General features: G+C 37.2%; 1 protein-coding gene across 2 annotated transcripts in view; it reads left to right on the top strand.

The window, feature by feature from the left end:
• The first annotated feature begins 7,630 nt into the window (after window positions 1-7,630).
• stag1a (STAG1 cohesin complex component a) overlaps window positions 7,631-21,787 on the top strand; it is a 46,487-nt gene continuing 32,330 nt past the window's right edge. For both annotated transcript variants that reach the window (XR_013821727.1, XM_079876150.1), the window contains exon 1: window positions 7,631-7,806. The gene's annotated coding sequence lies outside the window, so the exon portion shown is untranslated. The remainder of the gene's footprint in view (window positions 7,807-21,787) is intronic.

Below are 21,787 nucleotides of genomic sequence, written 5' to 3' on the forward strand. Positions count from 1 at the left end.
AAAGACTGTGATAGTGAAGTACATTGATTGCTCTTTGAACTTTACACAGACATAGACGTTATGACAGAAGAGGGAGCAGAGCCCAATGAATCACAAAATAGCCTATCATCTTTGAAGATGGCATGATATAAAAATGATACAAAAATGTTTTTGCTTTTAGCCCATGTCTTGTCTATTAGGCAAACTATTGTTGTTAGCAAGATCTCAAATACACTCAAAACTACGAAGCATGAGATCTTTGGATATAAAGTGGTTGTTCGGGAGTGTGTGTTCAGCAACAGAAGCCATGTGTGTCACCAGCTCTGTTTTCATCACTGAGTCATTCTTTCCACCCCTGGTCTCATTTCCATTTCCATCATTCTTCTCTTGGGAGAAGAATGAGGCCTAGTGAATTCTCTTTTGTCCTGCTCATAAATCTAGAGTCAGCTAATTGGGTTAGAGCATCTCGAATCCATCAGCGTACTAACAAAAGCCACCGCTGGGGAGAGATGCTATAGTGTGCAGAAACAACACTGGGTCTAATTTGATGATAAAACCAGTTGGGGGAGGGAACAGGAGGCCTTGAACAGGAAATACAGCTGGAAAGAGTGTGCTTGTAGATGGGTAAAAAAGCGCTCTCTTTGGTCTGGGGTGTTTGTGAGGAGAGGCCTGATTTTCATCAGCCTCACAAATGAATGTCATATCCAGTATTGTTCTGTCTTGCAGGTATACTCTTAAGAAAAATGGTTCTAAACAGTACCAAATTAGAGTTCTTCGGCTTGTAACAATAGCAGAACCCCATTTTGGTGCTGAATAGAACCCTTTTTATAAGGTTCCATAAAGAACCATGCTTTGAAAGTGCTATATAGGGCCTTAATGGTGTTATAAATAACATTTTCAACAATATTTATTTTCATTAATATTAGTATCTTCATATTAATATTACTATGATTAATATTATTTTTTATAAATTATTTATTAATATTGTTTTTTTAGCCCTCTATTTGCCTGGTCTTATATCTTGTTGCCTCTATTTGGGTTTTACATTTTTTTTTAAAAAACAGCATGCATGTTGTGTCAATTAGGTACTTTTATTTTTTATTGACATGGCAGATTGTTGCAAAAATTACAGTGCTCTAACAACAGAGGTTAGCTGAATACATTAATAAATATCTATTGACATTGAACACGATTTAGATGTAATGAAGACTAAGTTCCAGTGAAATATATTCATAATCCCCTATTCATTATGTGTGTATTCTGAGTGGCAGTTTCTCTCTGCAGATGAGATTATGGTACGGGACAGCATCTGAAATACACAATTGAGTTTAGCGTTACATTCTGCCTCTTTCATTTATTCAAAATTAGGAAAATGGACAGAATGAGCCCTTTACCATGTTAAAAGAAAAAAAAGTGATATAAAGTCATGGTATAGCTTTAATGTTTTTTTGTGACTGGGTATGTTTAGGCATAATTAATCATAATTTAAAAAAAATCAAACAATATGGATCATAAATTCCATATCTCTGTTTCTTTCTTTGTGGAGAAGAGAAGATGAGTATCCTTTAACTGAACAGAGCTGCTCACACTTACATGTTCTGTAAAGTTAAAAAGAGAAAAATATATTATTGTTACAATTTTTAAAGTTATAATTTATAGACATATTAAGAAAGAAATCATTTACCTGTTGAGAGTACACTGAACAAAATTATAAACGCAACACTTTTGTTTTTGCCCCCATTTTTCATGAGCTGAACTCAAAAGATCTAAGACTTTTTCTATGTACACAAAAGGCCTATTTCTCTCAAATATTGTTCATTGTCTAAATCTGTGTTAGTGAGCACTTCTCCTTTGCCGAGATAATCCATCCACCTCACAGGTGTGGCATATCAAGATGCTGATTAGACAGCATGATTATTGCACAGGTGTGCCTTAGGCTGGCCACAGTAAAAGGCCACTCTAAAATGTGCCGTTTTATCACACAGCACAATGCCACAGATGTTGCAAGTTTTGTGGGAGCGTGCAATTGCCATTCTGACTGCAGGAATGTCCACCAGAGCTGTTGCCTGTGAATTGAATGTTCATATCTCTACCATAAGCTGTCTCCAAAGGCGTTTCAGAGAATTTGGCAGTACATCCAACCGGCCTCACAACCGCAGACCATGTGTAACCACACCAGCCCAGGACCTCCACATCCAGCATCTTCACCTCCAAGATCATCTGAGACCAGCCACCCGGACAGCTGCTGTTTGCATAACCAAAGAATTTCTGCACAAACTGTCAGAAACCGTCTCAGGGAAGCTCATCTGCACGCTCGTCGTCCTCATCGGGGTCTCGACCTGTCTGCAGTTCGTCGTCGTAACTGACTTGAGTGGGCAAATGTTCACATTCGATGGCGTCTGGCACTTTGGAGAGGTGTTCTCTTCACGGATGAATCCCGGTTTTCACTGTACAGGGCAGATGGCAGACAGCGTGTATGGTGTTGTGTGTGTTTTAGCGGTTTGCTGATGTCAGCGTTGTGGATAGAGTGGCCCATGGTGACGGTGGGGTTATGGTATGGGCAGGCATATGTTATGGACAACGAACACAGGTGCATTTTATTGATGGCATTTTGAAGATACCGTGATGAGATCCTGAGGCCCATTGTTGTGCCATTCATCCATGACCATCACCTCATGTTGCAGCATGATAAAGCATGGCCCCATGTTGCAAGGATCTGTACACAATTCCTGGAAGCTGAAAACATCCCAGTTCTTGCATGGCCAGCATACTCACCAGACATGTCACCCATTGAGCATGTTTGGGATGCTCTGGATAGGCGTATACGACAGCGTGTTCCAGGTCCTGCCAATATCCATCAACTTTGCACAGCCATTGAAGAGGAGTGGACCAACATTCCACAGGCCACAATCAACAACCTGATCAACTCTATGCGAAGGAGATGTGTTGCACTGCGTGAGGCAAATGGTGGTCACACCAGATACTGACTGGTTTTCGGACACCCCCCTCCCCCCCGGACCCCCCCGGACCCCCCCGGACCCCCCCGGACCCCCCCAGACCCCCCCAATACAGTAAAACTGCACATTTTAGAGTGGCCTTTTATTGTGTCCAGCCTAAGGCACACCTGTGCAATAATCATGCTGTCTAATCAGCATCTTGATATGCCACACCTGTGAGATGGATGGATTATCTCGGCAAAGGAGAAGTACTCACTAACACAGATTTAGACAATGAACAATATTTGAGAGAAATAGGCCTTTTGTGTACATAGAAAAAGTCTTAGATCTTTTGAGTTCAGCTCATGAAAAATGGGGGCAAAAACAAAAGTGTTGCGTTTATAATTTTGTTCAGTGTAACTGTAGTTGTATAGCTGAGCTCCAGAAAATCAGTAATGAGGAGGTTTTGGAAGTTACAGATTTGAAAAACAAAAAAGGCGGGAATAAATAACCCTAAACTCTATCACAAAGAACCATTTCAGCATACAAAGGGTTCTTCAGGATGGTACGGTATAAATAAAAGAGCAAATAGACAAACAGAGTGGGTTGGTTGTTTGCAGCTTTAGCCTGGTGTCGGATATCTCTGCAGTGTGAGGTCTGCATTGTGGGATTTATCTCTTCGATTAGAATCTGTCCCCACATAGCTTGTGACTCTGCTGCAGCCTATAATAGCTCCTAAGATAAAACTGATGCTTTCACCGGTGACCAGGCGAGGTGAAACACATTCCCTTTTAATGCCTGAGCAGGGGAGAGGCAGGGAGATGAGGCATGAAGGAGATATACACCGTACGCTCCTTAAACATGTTAGCACCGTTCCCAGGCGAGCTCTCACTGACTTTAAGTGATTCAGAGAAATCATTAACACAGTAGACACCATCTGGCATACTCTATCTATCTATCTGTCTGTCCATCCATCTGCAATATACCACTACTGAATTGGTTATTGTAATGATTCCACTGGAGGCGAGATTGACGAACCCAAGAGTAGTATTTATTTAACAAAAATGTGTACAAAATAAACAAAGACTTGACTAAGCATAACTTGACATGACATAAACTAACACTCACCAAACAGTGGTTACACAAACAATACTATACCAGAAACAATGGGAAAATGATATTTATACATCTTTATACACACAAGACGAATGACCAAACAAGAAACACCTGAACACAATGAAACAATGAACCAATCAAAACGTGACACATAAGACAAGGGAAGCACAAGACATGATCACATGAGGGCAAGGAAATCACATGACACAGCAACCATGACTGTGAGAAATTACAAAATAAAAGACATGAAACTATAAAAGTGAGCCAAAACCCAAACCCCAAACCCCAAACCAACGTGACATAACCCACCTCAAAAAGACGGCTCCAGACACCCTAATAGCGCTCCCACCCAAAACACAAACAAAGAGTCCAGGAGGGTGGAGGAGCAGAGGCAGACCAGAGGAGGGATGGAAGGCCAGGCCCATGAAGGGGAAGAGAATCTGGATTATGGCCTGGACTCTGAAGTGGAGGCGGGCATGGGCCGTGGAGCACTGACGGGCCAAGCTCCGCATCCGCTGGAGCTTGGTAGCTATAGCTCCCCCCAAAAAAATCTCCTGGGAAAACTGGGCAGTCATGATGAGAAGGGGCTCAGGTGAGCCGACCGCGACGGCTGGAGGCTCTGGCGTGGCGGCTGTGATGTTAACAGGCTCTGGCTTGGCAGGTATGACTTGAACAGGCTCTGGTGTTGAGGGTACTTTGGGATTGCAAAACCTACAGTAAATGAAGAGCAAGTCAGGATTAAAGCATAGTCTATTGATCCAAAGTCCCTGGGAAATTGCTCTCAGGCATAAGGTAACTTAGAAAGTCATTAAGTCCATGGCGAAAAATGTCCTTTATGGCAACCTCATTAAAGTCCACCACATGGCAAAGCTCACAAAACTCTTCAACATAATCCTCAATAGGACGGTTACCTTGACAGAGGCAAACTAGGGACTGCTGGGTTCATTTTGGGGGTCTTCTGTGGGGGTCATGATTCCACTGGAGGCGAGCTTGATGAACCCAAGTGCAGTATTTATTTAACATAAATGTGTACATAATAAACAAAGACTTGACTAAGCATGACTTGACTTGACTTGACATGACATAAACTTACACTCGCCAAACAGTGGTTACACAAACAATACTAGACCAGAGACAATGGCAAAATGAGGGCTTTTTATAAACAGGACTTTTTTGAGAAATTACTTAATAAAAGAGTGAGCCAAAACCCAAACCAACGTGACAGTTATCAGGCAATATATATATATATATATATATATATATATATATATATATATATATATATATATACATATATATATATATATATATATATATATATATATATATATATACATATATATATATATATATATACATATATATATATATATATATATATATATATATATAAATATATATATATATTTTTTTTTTATTTTTTTTTTATTGGTGTCAGTTAATATTGGATATGCTCATTTCAAATACTTACACATTAAAAAAAAAACATTTATTTTATTTCTGGTAAAAAAAAAAAAATTGGGTAACACTTGTGTCCTTGTTACATAATTTGCATGTACTTACCATAGTAATAACAGTAAATTATGCATAATTACATGCAACTAACCCTCAACCAAATCCTAATCCAACCCTAACCCTAAAGTAAGTACATGTAGTTGCTTAATATTACTCAGTACTTATAATTACACTGTAACAATGACACCTTAAAATAAAGTGTAACCAAAAAAATTATATAATTTTATTAATTATTTGTCTCTATCAAATGTACCCAGATCTGAGCTATACAGCATATTTAGATTTTATTTTATTTTTATTTATTGATTTATTTGAATAGGGACTGTAAAAAAATAAAACATGGTTCCGAGCTGAAAAATATGCATTGCATAAAGAGGATTATGCTAATTTGCATCTCAGGTCCAAAAATAAAAATAAAATAAAAAATTAAATAAATACCAGCCCTGCTTACCCTAGGTTAAAACGTGTAGATGTAGTAGGCTACATACATACAAATACAGTACATACCTAAATATCTCTAAAAAACATAAGGATACTTCCAACCCTGGAAACATGAATACATGATTTAAACAATAATTAAGTAAATTTACATAATGTTTTAATATTAATATTTTTATGACAAGTACTACAAACTATCTTAAAATGATTCAGAAGAACCACATTCAATTTTTTTAAAATGAGAACTTTTTAAAATGAGAGTATTGTGCCTATTGCATTACCAAACAAAATGTGAATACACTAGAAATGTTTTTATTTTATTTTATTGTTTCACACACATTATATTACATATTTGATGTCTCAATTTTGTGTAGGCAAATAGCACAGAAACAGCAAATCAAGAAAATAACGTCATCCCATTTGTTTGGCACAGCATCTGTGGTGGTCTGACAGGTTGTTTTCATTGTGATTCAGGTCTTTCTCTTAATTTTGAATGACTCATCAGCCCTGCAACAAGACGAGAGGCCAGTGTGGACCAGACCATATAGCTCTATAGGCCATCTCAGTGTGAAGACCACCAACATTACACTCCAATCCCCTGGTGCAATTACACAAAGATCAATACAGATTAGTCAATTACTGAAGACTGAGAGCTTTATTATTTTATGTTGTTTTTTTCGAATAAATGGAAATGCGTAGAAGAGCAAAGAAAAGCCAGCCGACGAGATTCAAATAAAGTGCCCCTATTATACTATTTTAAAGGTTCCTAATATAGTTTTGGAGGTCTCTTCTCATAATATACATTGCACATCACCACATTGTGCATTATGCAAATTTACCTTCTCGTAAAGGCGGTTCAGAGTCGATTCTTTCTTTTGGGAGACAATAACTTTATTTAGTTAATAGGGGCACTTTAATGCAATCAGAAATAAAGAGAGAAATAGGCCTTAAAAAGGAAGTAAGCTAAAACATGACCATACTTAATGATAAAACCACTGATCATTCACTGGGATATGCAATGCTATTGAACACAAATTTATTTTGAAAGTTAAAAGGAATACAAATCATTATAATACATATTAGAATAATTGTATTAAGTTCAAAAAAAGGATAGCAGGATTTTACAATTTACAGAGCTCCATACAGCACTTAGAAGAAAGAACAAAACAGAACCAAATTAAAGAAAATATATATATTTTTTTAATAATAATAGGAGGGGGAGAGGGTCTTAGTCTAATAGCCTAGCATAAACAAGTCCAAAGCGGAAAGAAGTTTCAGGGCATTTCTGTCATACATTCATTGAAGAGATTTTACAAATAGCTTCAAATCATTCTTCCATCCATTTATAGAGCTCCTGAAACATCAATCACACAATGAAATAGGCTATTATAGGCTACATCAATTAATCTTATAATGTTGACCAATTATGTTTTATCATTCTATAGTTTAAACGCCAATAGTCATGAATAACTCGTCTTTCATGAGAAGAAACACATTAGCACCAAAATTGTGCTAATTTAGCGTATAAACAGCAGACATGCTTGTCCTTGTTTATATGAGGGTCTCTCCTCCTCCCCCTGCCGCCCGCCGAGTCTCGGCTACTCTCGGCTGTGTCCGCCAGAGGGCGCTCGGGCTCCGGTGTCAACACGCGCCATTCGATTGTGGAAAATGCCACCAGATGGCGGTTTAGGATTGCTGCTCTTCTGAAAGGCGCGGTTCCTTCTCCTGGTCCAATTTTCAATTAAAAAATCCATATTTAGCAAAACTTTTATCGAATTCCGAATAGCGGGAACGCCGACCTTTACGACCATGAGCACCCCAGGTGAGTTGTATGCGTTTTTGTGCCGTTAGTGGCGTGTGAAGGGTAGCGGGTCTGGAGATTAAAGATGGAGGACAGCGAGGCTGGTGGGGGATGGGCGGCTTCTCCTCTGCTCTCACACTGACTGCATCTCCTCAGGCCAGATCCACACACCCGCAGCCGAGCTCTGGCTGCTCGTCTGCGGCTCTGTGAGCACACACGGCTCGGTCATGAAGACACGGGCTTATTTTCTTAAGTGTAATTGAGCTCTTGAGTGTCTGCAGAGCTGTGTCGGGTTTGTCGCCGACAGAGAGCTCATTATATAATGACCACTTTATGGCACTGATTGCTGCGGGCTTGAGTAGATACTGGTTTGTTTCTCAAGTTTTTTTCTTAGGGTATAACTTAATGAATGTCCCGTTATTTGACCTGTCAAAGCCAATAAATTATGACAGACTTGTCAACAGCAGCCTTAAAATGTAATCTGGTGTGCCTGAGTCATGATAATAAGATTAATCCCAGGGTAAGAGATGGTGTGAGGAGAGAAGGACAGGTGTAATACTGTTGCTATAATAGAGGAATATAACGTGAGAGACTTCAGTTGGTAAATATGTGTGAGGGGGGAGGGGTTGAGTTTTCACCTTTGTTTTTTTCGTCTGTACTTTCTCAGACTGAAGGAAGATCACACTAGTAGTGAAACTTCACAGTCAGCCCACACATCACCTGTGTTATTACAGTTATTTCTCTGTTTGACTCAGGCAAGTTTTCAGCATGTCAACTTGGCTAGTGAGGAAACTTACTTCTAAATGATTTTAAAGGCCCTTTGGTAAATGTGTTGTGGCTGAAATGTAATATTTGGGAGCAGTTATCCTCCTTAAAGTTCAGCTTCATCTCATAAACACAGAAACACTCCCAAATCTCCTGTTCAACATGTTTGTGTCCACTGGTTTATGTTATACATGCATAGCAATTCCAAGATTTATTTTTATTGTAGATTTTTTTTGCTGAGAAAGGTTTATTGGCTTTCCTGGGAGGTAGTGAAATGCAGTGTTTTATTGCTAACTAAAACTATTAAAATAGTTTCATTACTTCAAATAAATCCCAAATAATACATTTTAGATGAAAATATTACAATAAAAAACATAAATTATATATTAATTAGAAATGGTGCCTTGGGAACTAACTAAGTTGCAGTATTAAAGTTACTAAAAACTGAAATCAAATAAAATTGAACTAAATAGAAGCTAAATAAAAAAAGTCAACTTCTAAAAATAAAATAAAATGTAAGTTGAAAATATAAAAATTAAAGCTAATTAAAAATAATAATAAATGCTATAACAGTGTAAATATAATGCTAATATAACATTGGTTTAATGATGGAAAAAATATGGAAATTAGTAAAATCTTAAAAATCCACTGAAAATCCACAGAAGTTATACAGATTTAAATATGAACAGAAAAGTCATTGAATAAATAAAATAATAATAATAAAAATCATAAAACATGTCTTGGAAAATATTTTTTTCTACTTTTGTTTCTTATGTTTAGCTTTAAAATATGAGACTTTTTTTCACATATATGATATATATATATATATATATATATATATATATATATATATATATATATATATATATATATATATATATATATATATATAGAAAGGCTGAAATATTGTTGGTCAAAAGGTGTGGGAACCCTGAGTGTTATTCTGAAAGTACAAAGGATTGAAATGTAAGCCTATATTTAGCTTGAAAACCTCATTGTCTGGGAATTGTTGTCCAGTGATTAACAAAACAACAACTTCACATTCTTGCATTTTCAAGCCAGACTGCCCTGGAAAGATTTGTGTCAGTTACTTGGCTTTATTCTGGTTATTACTGATCATTCTTATTATACAGTCCTGTTTTACATTAAATCGTGAATTTTATGATTTCATGCAGTATTCACTGGACAGCAATGTTAAGACATTATGCTGTGGCCCCTTTACAGTCTTAAAGGTCCATATTGTAATATTGCTGTAATTTTGAAGTGTGTCCCGCAAAGCGTTGCACTTTGGGACACGCAGCGGTCAGGAAAACCACTCGCTGACTTTTTTTGTGATGTGCAAATAATGTAACCCTTTTTTTATGCAGAGTTACCCAAAGGAAATCAGCACGAGCACGTAGCACATCCTGTGGTTGAAAGTGTGGGCTTTAAAAAACCATCTGGAGAAAACTGACTCCAGTTCAGTTTGTGAAATGTGTAGCCAACCTGACTGACAAGAGACTTTTAAAACAAGCCAACCATGTACTTGCTTTTCCTAATGGATTGAATTTGAAAGTATAAAATCCTGCTAGGCAAAGCTGAAAGGTGTTGAGTACCGTTGCGTTCAGGCAGTGATCTCAGGGCGCATCAGTGAGAACAAGATCTGTGATGTAGGCTAGTTTAGAAACGTTTAACAGTGGCTCACCAAGTCCTTTAGCAGCCAAAACCTGTTCTGTGTCCAAATCTCCATTTGTTTACTACTCCTCACAACACAATCATTATGACATCTTCCTTTTTAAGAGTAAGTTAGAAGGCATGTGTGTACTTGTACATGTCTTTCTTATAATTGCAATTGTGCTTGTTCAGAATGATCTGTTTGACGTCAACAGGGTTTACTTTAGTGTCATGCCAGACATGCAGAAAAGGCCAACACTGTCTGTATGTTATCTATTCTATATAAACCAGATGAATCTGACATTAGTGCATGTATATAAATCATTTATAAATCATGCTTACTGTTACTGTTACACTTACTGTTATGATATAAGTTGACATTTTGTGTTGGATCCTATTTCTGATCTTTAACTCATTTATGCATACTAGTCTGATACAAAATTAATAATGACATAGGCTACCCTCTACTTTTGGAGGGTTTAAAGTTTCAGCTTCTTTGCATCAGTACATGACATTTTACCAGATCCATGATAATATTGCCTTATCTTTGCTGAAGGATTGCTGTACATCTGGGCTTTTATTCATGCAAAATGATAAAAATTTAGCTTTTACCCAAGTTTATTTTGAATGGCTTTTGAGTCATTCACTTGGCACGGTGCAGCAGATTGCTTGCTACAGTTAATCAAGTGTCTTTGTCAGGCCTGAGGCCAAAGACTGTCTAAATGAAAAGGGTGAATGAGTTGGAAGGTTCAGTCTGTTGATGCTAAAATTATATTAACATGCGAAAGAGGCTCTTTTACCATGAAGCACTATCTACTTTGATTTACTTGTATACCCCTTTCACACAGAGAGTTGATCCCAGAAAATTGCCATATAATTGCTAGAGTGCCTTCCGTGTGAATGCAAACATATCCTGGGATCAGTCCCGGAGCGCGCCCTGTGTGAACAAAAGGCAGGACCAATGCCGGAAGGGGTGTGTTTTAGTGAGATAGTTCGTCAGCTTAGTGGAACGGTACACAATGTGTTAGTTTATGATTGAATCAGAAAAAAATGGTTTCTTGAGAGAGAAATTGCAGATCATAAGCAAACTTAAACACTGTAGAGAAATTACTGGTCTGAACGCACCATAGACTGTATAAAAAGATGGACGACACCCCTTCAATCTCTCCCATTGGTTAAAAGTGAAGCCACCTAAGTCCTAACATGGCGCTGACATCTTGCGCAGATTTGGGACCTGATTCTGCGCAGTAGTGAATGTGGGACCTGAGTCTGTGCAGTAGTGAATGTGGGACCTGAGTCTGTGCAGTAGTGAGGGTGGAGTGCCTCACTCCCGCAGAAAGTTTACTGTGTGAAATAAAGTTATGAACATGTAGAAATTAAAGATGAAGCTCCAATCTCCTCCCGAAAATCCCCCAAAAAGTCCGTTGGTGCCTCAGTGACTACTTTGTTTAGAGAAGCTGTCAATCATGACGTCATATTCCCGTTTTTATAGCATTAAAAAAACTAACACTTAAAACTTACACCAGCGTGATAAAAATTACCTAATATGACAGAAATTTTTATTTGAAGTGTAGTTTGATTGTTTAGTTTCCATCGCGTCCCATTTGACTACATGAAGAGGGCGGGGTTTATGACCTATACTGGGACCAACCACCTGGGGGCGATCGAGACACTTTGGCTTCACTTTTCAGGAGTTGTGCGGCGCGCTTGGGAACGCACGCACAGATTCTGGAAAATCGCTGGCAGTGTGAATGAACCGAAATCCAAACGAACACATGATCAGTGTATTTTCCGGAATCTCTGTGTGAAAGGGGCTTTAGGATTTTCATCAGTTTTTGTCAGCTTGGGGCAAATTCAATCGTAGTTTGGTAGATTAGGCTACAAAACAAGGTGTTTAAACAGACATAGCGAAACTCAAATTAAGTCAATTGCTTGAAAACCTAATAATTCTGACATTAGTTTCCATCATTGAACTTACTTTATCAATCTCGAATTTTAACATCGGCTCAAAAAACTGATGGATAGTCATAAATGGTTTAAAAACTGGTATGAATTTTACTAAATAAATATTGAAAAGGATTATATTGAATAAATATTGAATTATTTAGATTATCATATGTTATTGTCATAATGGCTTTTATAATGAAGATAAAAAGTTGCCAGGGTAAAATGTTGACATAAAAGTAATTAAAAAAAGTTAAAATTATGATGAAGGCATGGTCAGATTTTCTACGATACTTTTAATAAGGACATCATATAACAAAAGAGGAAAACTGAATATTAGTTTTAATAAAGTTCAATACTGAGTCATAAAATTGGCCATAGTCGAAGAACCACCCTCGTTTTAGCAGTAACTGCTCCCCCCGTCAGCTGTGGGTCTGTAGCAGATCTGTGAGATTACCAATTATATCACCTGACATCTTCAGTTTGTCAGCACACTGCTCCGATACGTCTACAGTACAGATATGTGATTATCTTCTCTGCCGATGTTACCCTCCAAAACAGACGTGAATGGTCCTTTGTGTTCAGTGAAAGAATGTGATTGAAGCTTGTTAATGTGCAGCAGTTCTTGGAGTAAAGACGGCTCCATGCTGAGTCTCTCCTCCCTCTCCTTCAGTCTCCATTTTGAGAGCGCCTGGGCGGCCATGACTGCTGCTGCAGTGACACCAACACAAAAGCACTCTGCCTGTCCCATTCAACTGCATGTGACCAGTGCAAACTCACTACTGTGGGGATGAAAGTGCTTTTGGTGTTGTTTAGGTTGCTGTCTGTGAAGGATTTAATGGTATTGTCTTCTGGTGAAACACATTTGCCAGCCTCTAGTGAAGCTCCCAGTGGATCTGTCTCATCAGTTATTACTGCAGTTTCTCACACATTCAGCACCAGCTGCTGGTGTGTATGTGTGCGTGTAACCTTAGAGAATGCGAAATGTCTTTCTCAGTCTTCAGGACCTTCTCTTTTTCACAGTTAATGTGTGTTTGGTGTCTCTGCTGAACAAACCCTCCAGAATAAAAGCAGGAAGTCAGCACAATGTCACGTCTCAAACTAAGCCACAGCTGCATTCACACACCCCACATTGTAAAGTGATTTTACGCTAGAGTCAACAGTCTGCCTCTGTTTATCAGGTTTGATGTGCATTATTTTATTCATTGTATTAGTTGTACCAGGGTTTTGTATATGGATGGTATCAGCAAGGATATCTAGATCACTACATATCATATTATTATTTATAGGCTTAAATGGTAAAACCATGCTGGATAATCACTACCACGGTCTATTTATATTATGGTTAAGTAGCCTAAACACACGTAAAAACTATACACGCACACACCTTCATAAAGAAATTGCCATAATTTTATAACAAAAATGAATTACCCTCCTAATTAATTAAATACAATTTAAACAGGCCTAACTATATTCTTAGTACCAGTGGTTAGAAGATAACGGAAAAGTTTTGTGTAAGCCAGGGGTTTTCAAACTTTTTGGAGTCAGGGACCCCTTATATAAGGTAGATTTTTTTTTCCAAGGGCCCCCACATAATTATAAGTTAATGTGTGTGAGAGAGAGTAATTAACATAATATGCTTGATTTATTGGTGCAAACAGTCGCTATAATAAATGTACTTTTTAATAATAGGCTACAGCTCAATTTGATTATTTACCATGTTTTCCAGAATATAAGTTGAATCGGCGGAAGTCGCATTTTATTATTAGATTAAAAAATAATGTAAAATACTGGTAGGCCTAAATAAAACGAAACGTTAACAAACTCTAAACATTGTAAACATGTATTTTACCTCTCCTCACTCTAAATCCTTTCAATTTAATGGCTTTTGAATACCAAGACTAACAAACTTATTTAAGGTGAAACTGAAACATGCATTGCTTCAATGAATGAGTCGTTAGTTGCTATTTATTATGTATAGAAGGCTTTGTACTTCTCCCGTGTCCCAATATCCACTCAAAATGGCATCCGTCACATACTCAAAAAAAGTGTTTGTAATAATACCACGGCATGCTCACGCTGAGTGACAGCTTAGGCTACATGTACAACAGGCAAATTAAATAACTTTTCTATGTTTCTATGAAAATGTTCACCTGAGATTTGGAACCAAATCAAAAAATGATTTTATAATGATTTTACACTGAGATTGGTAGGTATATTAGTAAAATCTGTTGACTTTAGCAAATTAGCAATCTTTGTTATATTATTTGCAATTGGTGACAGTTTGCTGTAACTCAAAGAGTTTTAAATATATCTTTATATCCTTTTAAATTTTAATCTTTACAAACGTTTCTGTTGGTATCTTATTTTGAAAGGCTGTATATGGTTCATTTGCAGAGATAGAGGGATTTCAATGTGGCTCCATGAGTAAATTGTACACATTTTAAGGGGTCAAAACCAAATGTAGGTCACTTTGCAAACAGCTGATACTTTTTTATTTATTTATTTTTTTTAAAGAGGAATGTCTGAAGAACAAATTGTTGAAACTAGTAATGTAGCTGGTTTCCCTCTATGAAAATAATTGCATAGAACATACCTGTAACTCTAGGGCCTGGTTTCACAGACAAGGCTTAGATTAAGCCAGGATTAGACCTATAGTTCAATTAGGACATCTAAGTAGATTTTATAAATGTACCTTAGGAAAAAATAATAATACTGGTGTGTGTGCATCTTGAGACAAAAAACAATGGCACTGACATATTTTAAGATATGTCATGGCAAGTTGCTTTCAGTTAAAACAGCTCAAACCTGCATTTTAGTCTGAGACTATTCTTAAGCCTTGTCTGTAAAACTGTGGGGTGAAAGTATTAAAGATATCTTAATATTTATATTCTGGTTCCTAATGGTCCAAAATTTTCCGTATGCATTTTTTCTAGTGCTGGGCAATGCGATTAATCACATCCAAAATAAAAGTTTGTGTTTACATAATATAGCCTATGTGTGTGTATAATTATTTTGATACACACATGCATGTATACATTTAAGAAATATTTGCCTGTGTATACTGTATATATATTTATACTTCATTTATATGACATAAATATAAATATTTTATATGTAAATAACACATAGTTGCCCAGCACTAGTTTTTTCGTATTCGTCATTTGGTGGCTCTGAATTGTCAAAACACCACTCAAAATGCTTGCTACAGATGCGAAAAATGCAGAAAATCGATTATTTTTATGCCAGACGAAAGTTGCGGAGGCAGTGTGTAAATGTGATCAACGTGAGGTCGTATTTATTTTTTTAACGAGCGGAAATTTCGGACTCAATGTGCAGTGACCTTAAGAAATGTTTCATTTGGAATCGTCATTTTTAAGGCCCTATATCAATCTCAGGGATATTGGGATCCCAATGCAGCTCCACATCCAAATTGTTTATTTGACCCATTTTCAATGATTAAATGTTAACTGCGGGTAATGTATGAGCAGTGTAAAACATTAAATAAGATAACCCTGGATTCCCATTTAGCCGGGGTTTAGAATTACCCAGGGTGGAGCCCTTAAATGTTTAAAAGTTTGAGGTATTATCACTGATTCCACCAAATATGCCCCTTAGCAGTGGACACTACTCGATCTATGACTAATGCTTCACATGTAATAACAATAGGAAATAAACGGAGCAATTCCAATAGGGTCCTCACACCATCGGTGCTCAGACCCTAATTATAATACTTAAAGGGGGGGTACAATGGTGTTTCATGTATTCAGAGTTGTTTACAGTGTTAAAGAGATGGATTCTCATGCTTAACATGGCCAAAGTTTTTAAAAAATATTTTGGACGAATAACGGAGAATTTCTGTGCCGTAAATCATACTTCCGGGTTGGTACAAGTTTCGGCTGGTTTTTTTTCGACCGTGGATCTAATGACGTAGACCAGAGTGGAACTCCGTATATGAGCATTTCTCCCGGAAAAGCTCGCCCGCGCACACGTCGACCAGAGGAGAGCGAGACCGCGCACATGAACGCGCTTCAACAGGAAATCATCGGCAGCGCTGCATAGTGTCTCCAAAGTGTTTTTTTGGTTGTGAGGGAAAGCTTACCATGTTCAGCTTCCCAAAGAACCCAGCGTTAGGAACAGTGGATGCAGATTGTTTTTCCGGGGCAAAAACGAGTTGTGTAGACTGTTTGTTCCCTGCATTTCGACGATGAATGTTTTATAAACAAAGCCCAGATCGACGGATTCTCTCTATGGCTCTGGCTTCGCCCACACGGCCCGCCTCCAGACGCTCGGTTTTTCCCGGAAAGACTCGGTACAGCCTATCTTTCTTTTATAAATATAATAAAACTAAAGACTTTTTGGAGATATGAAGGATGCAATACTACTCTATAGGTACTCAAGATTAACAGGAGATTGAGTGAAAATGAGCATTTCACCCCCCCCCCCCCCCCCCTTTAAACAATCTTGGTTTATTGATGTGAATACAATGTGTGGTGAGATCAAACACACTTTCCTAGGAAGCTTGAAACTTGTTCTTAACGTAGTTAAGAGACTGCATATTTGAAATCTTGCTAGCTTTAGAAGCTGTTACAAAAGATATATTTTTATTCTTCCAAATATCTCTGAAATAGAATCAAATATAGAATCATATGAAAAGACTACTGCAAGTTAATGTGCCACAACTTCACCATTTCAGTGTATTTTTGGCACTCCGACAGATATGTTCTATCCAATTGTTTTGATGAAAGGAAGCAAGCTACATTTTTAGTTTCAACATTATTTATTCTTCAGACATTCCCCTTTAATTACAATAACAAGTATCAGCTGTATGCAGAGTGACCCACATTTGGTTTTTGACCATTGAAAATGGGTAATATACAACAATTTGGACATGGAGCCGCATTGAGATGCCCAGATCTCTGGGATTGAACTAGGACCCTACAAATTAACACCTCACAAGAAACATTAGCTAAGAACCAGAATGTAAAATCATATTGAGATATCTTTAATGCTTCTTGAGCTACAAGCATGCAAACATTGGAAAGTTATTATGTTACTCAGACAGGTATGCTTTATGCAGTTGTATAAAAAAAAAGAAAGAAAGAAAAATTTCAAGTTTCAACATTATTTGTTCTTTAAGTTTAGATTTTTCTACAAACTATCATATGCATGGAAAGTGACCCATATTTTGTTTTTGACCGTGGATAATTTGTACAATTTAACAATTTATTCTTTGAGCCCTATTGAGATTCTAATATCTCTGGGATTAAATCATAGAACCTTCATAATATAGATACCAAAAGGAAAGTTTTAGAACCAAAGTCTAAAAGGATATCTTTAATACTTCTTGAGTTACAGACATACAAACTTTAGGGGAAAGAAAACCATAAGAAGTCCTTTTGCCCATTTTTGAACTGTTACCATTAGCATATAATGCAACAAACATTGCTAAAGTCAACAGATTTTACAAGTAGACCTACCAATCACTGTGTAAAAATAAAATAATGATGCTGAGATCTTTCTAAAATAATTGTTACCCCCATTCATCCCCTTAAATGATATGGATGAATATTTGAGGAAACAATTTTTGTTTGTCTTTTTTTTTTTTTACATTTCCAAAATTTGAGCAGAAATTCTGGGAAGATCTCCGAAATTTGGTTGATTTGAATGACCCATGTTTGTACACTATTGTTTCTACTTTATCCTGCAGCAATTCAGATTTAGGAGAACCCATAGGACACACCGAGCAGTTTTTCTGCCTGTGAGCTTTTCCTCCTGCTGCTCTATATTGTTTAGCAGTGATGAAGGAAGATTATAGCGAGCCCAGCGTTCAGGGTTAATCCTCTAGACTTCCCATCAGTGGAGTAAGATCCCTTATGATTAAGGGCTTCTCACGTCCCCTGGGCCAGTCATCTGCTGTTTTAAGCACCTTATCTCATTACTGTGCAGTATTGTGTCTGTGAGATTTAGATGTTACACAGAATTGCTGCTACAGACAGTGCTCCTTCATAGCCATAGTGCAGTTAAATACTTAAAAATGTATGAATGTCATTGCATTAGGCTTGAAACCAAGTGGCTTCTGCAAACACAGGATGCTAGACCTTTTCTCAGCAACTATCTTTACCTTTTTGAGCAAATTGCATTTTCATCATTATCAAATTGTTCAAATGTAATATCTACTTCCATCCATGAAACTTTGTGTTGAGCCAAGAAGTCAGTATTTCATATTTACATTTAGATGCAACTTTTTTTGTTCTGAAAAATGTGTTTGTACTACAGTTCATTACTATAAAACTAGGCCTATTAAATATGAAAAAATGACTGCAAAAATTAAATTAATGTATTTTTTTCAATTGTGGCCATTTTGGGGGGCACTGTATGAAGATATTATGATTGCCTCTCTGTAATATGTTAATATGTCTGGATTGGTTTTGTCTAGTAATATCTAGTGTGACTGACATATTGAGCATGGTTATTATAGGCCTAATAGTTAAGTAAAACTATAAGATATTTGTTACTTGAAATAAAAATATCAATCCCTGAAATAAAATTGAGAAAAAAACTATAATATCTCAATACTAAAATAACACGATATTGAGCAAGCAGGCTATTTCAACTCTAGCTGGTTCCTATTTTCGTCCTTAGCTTTTCTGTTTCTGTCTGTCTGTGTGTGTGCTTAAGATTGCAATTCTTAAAAAGTCTCTCTGCTCAGCCATCATCCCCTCACCTGACATTCCTCTCCCGCAGGTGAATGGCCTCTTTGTAGCGTACGTCTCAGAGCCGCACGGTCGTGATGATGGCTTGTCTCAACAAAGCTCTTTTGTTAACACTGACGGCACTCGGCTGGTTATGTGCAGACTAAGGCTTTTACTTAATCATGTTCCGTATGTTCTGTATGCTCTGGGCTCTTTCCTGCGAACGAGACGGGTCTTGAAATATGTGTGATTTAAGGAGAGCAGATGGTATTACAGACTGTGGTGAACAAATCAACAGTGAACTCAAGCTGCTGCCTTACACAGATCCGGTTTCATTATTGTGTTTTGTCATGTAATGTAGTTCTCCTGCTCTGTAAGGCAGAAAGTCTCCACTTATCCAGTCAAACAAATCATACGTTTGGACGAAAACACTAGCCTAGTGCTTTTTGCAACTGCACCTTTTTACGTGTATAACCTTGATATCATGCACTGTCATTATCTTGTTTTTCTCCCTCTGCAGGACAGAATTTTAGTAATCATGAAAATGAGTGTAATTTCTGTGCCACTAACAAAAAGCATTGCAAATAATCTGTTTTAGCCTTCATTTAATTTTCATTATTATGTCTGGTAATGGTGGACCAACAATCTGCAAGAGAGTCTTTCATGTAGTTTATGTATGTCAGAGATGAGGAAAACTAAAAAGCCTTAATGTGTGTTTGTACAGCTTTGAAGAAATCCTCATTTCTCTTCAGAGACATCTGTTTCTGTAACCTAGAATGTCATTTCACCCTCTTATTCTGCCCTGTGTCACATTAAGAGGCGATCAGTTTAGCCTGTTCACCAGTCTCCCATCAGCCTCCATTGATTTACTCTTAATAGGGTTTCCGCCCTTGACTGAATGGAGGGAGAGTCATTCAGCTAATGCCTTCACATTTTGAACGTGGCTGTGATGTCTAGATTTCAAAGTGCCTGCTAAAGCATTTGTTCTTTCGTGAAAAATGTATGTTTATTAAAGTTAACATGAAACCCCATTTTACTGTGATGTAGGCCTAACTGTTGTTAATGCTGTAAAATGTATTCTTCCATTTCAACTGTGTTCTTAATTTTAATTAAAGATTACTAAATTTACGGCAACCAAAAAGGAAAGTAATTATTTTCTTGGCTTTAAAGGCAAATTATATGGTTAAGTTGTTAAACAACGCATATTTCAAGGGAAAATTTTGTAAATATGCATCCACCGAAATTAAAATTCTGGGCCGAAACCGAAAATTCTGGATGCTCTTGGTTGAAAACAAAAACCGAAAATACTTATTTATTTATTATTTTAAAAAGCGCTTATTTTTGTATAATTGTATTAATATTAGACTTTTTTTTTAGTTCTTAATGATACTGAATTAAAAAAATACAAGCCAATATATAATGCCTTGTATTACAAGCTAATTACAAGCATAGATAAATACAGTATAACAAAGTTACAGTATAACAAAGTTACAAATAAAAAGTAAGGTCTAACTGTAGTGTATTTAGGTTCAGACATGTAAAATAACACTATAGTGTTCACTGTATAAATTAAATAGATTAGTCTTTGTTAAATCTGTGTTTTGTTGTTTGATTAACATGAATGACTTGGCAGCAGGTATTTATAGGCTGCTGTCACTTTAAGACCGAATGCACGGATCCAATATGATACACATCCAATTTCTTTCTCAACTCTTTATGTTCACTTAAGATATAACTGACTGTGTTTACGAGAATACTTGCCGAGACTGGTATTTTGACATAATTATTATCGTGTATGTGTCCGTTCAAGCGCACAGAGAATCAAAAGAGGAATCAATTCTGATTTCATTCTGAAACTCGTATCTCTGTGTGTGTGTGTGCGCCCTTCGGGTGTGTGCAGCTATGCTGTGTGCACACAGATAACAGCGTGTGAGTACCAAATGGATGGTGAAACGTAGCAATTATTTCGCAAAACATGCATGCCGAACCACGGGGCCTGGTCCGTACGGATCAACTACCATCCGTTTAACCCTTACCAATATTGAGTGAAGCGTCACACAGCTCAGTGATAACAGCTAAAGTGAGAGTGAAAACTAATCGCTGAACACTGAGGGGCGGGGTGGCATTTTCGGCTCATATTTTCAGCCGCTTTTCTCTTTCGGCCAAAAAACAGAAAATGCCATTTTCGGCGGTCAAAATTTCGGTGCATCCCTTAATATAAACAATAAAATCTCGCAGTGATTAAACCTACAAACCTAATGGACCAATTGCACATTTCCAGGGTTATCTGAAGCGGTCATAGTTGTGTAAACATCTATAGTGGTGAACGGGAGATGACAGCAAATTCAATTTTTGTATTCCCATTTGCTCCAATGGCAAAATAAAAAATCAATTGCATTTCCATTACTTTCTAAAAGAGGGAAAATATCGCGAGATTGATTACAGCAGTCAGAAGAGAGAATGATGTGAAATTTGCCATCACTCCCTCAGCCGTTTAATTTGAAACACCCTCACAGCAACTTTTATTAGTCTTTGTAATTAACTGTCAAGGTAATATAGCATTACAAATGTATACTACATTTTTCAAAAATGCATATATAAAAAAAACTTTACTGGATTTTCAAGGTTGATGACTGTGGAAACGTGTCATCACAGTCTGAAAAGGGTCCATAATCCAGATGGTTTTTGGGGCACGTCACATCAGGTCATCCACCCTGTTCTACAGCTCTGCTGATGTACTGTTGGGCTTCATCCAAATATGTTTTCTTTAAGAGCTGATTTTATTCCAGTGCATTCTGGCTACATCTGACAAGGCCTACAGCTTCTTGATAATTTAACAGCTGTCTGATACTGCACAAAAAAGCTGCTCAATAAATCAAGCAATACATGAATAGGTAAATATGTTGTCTTTTTCTTTTCTAACTGTATAATATAAGCATGTGCAG

Source organism: Squalius cephalus, assembly GCF_949319135.1.
Source record: "Squalius cephalus genome assembly, chromosome: 7".
Lineage (NCBI taxonomy): Eukaryota > Metazoa > Chordata > Actinopteri > Cypriniformes > Leuciscidae > Squalius > Squalius cephalus.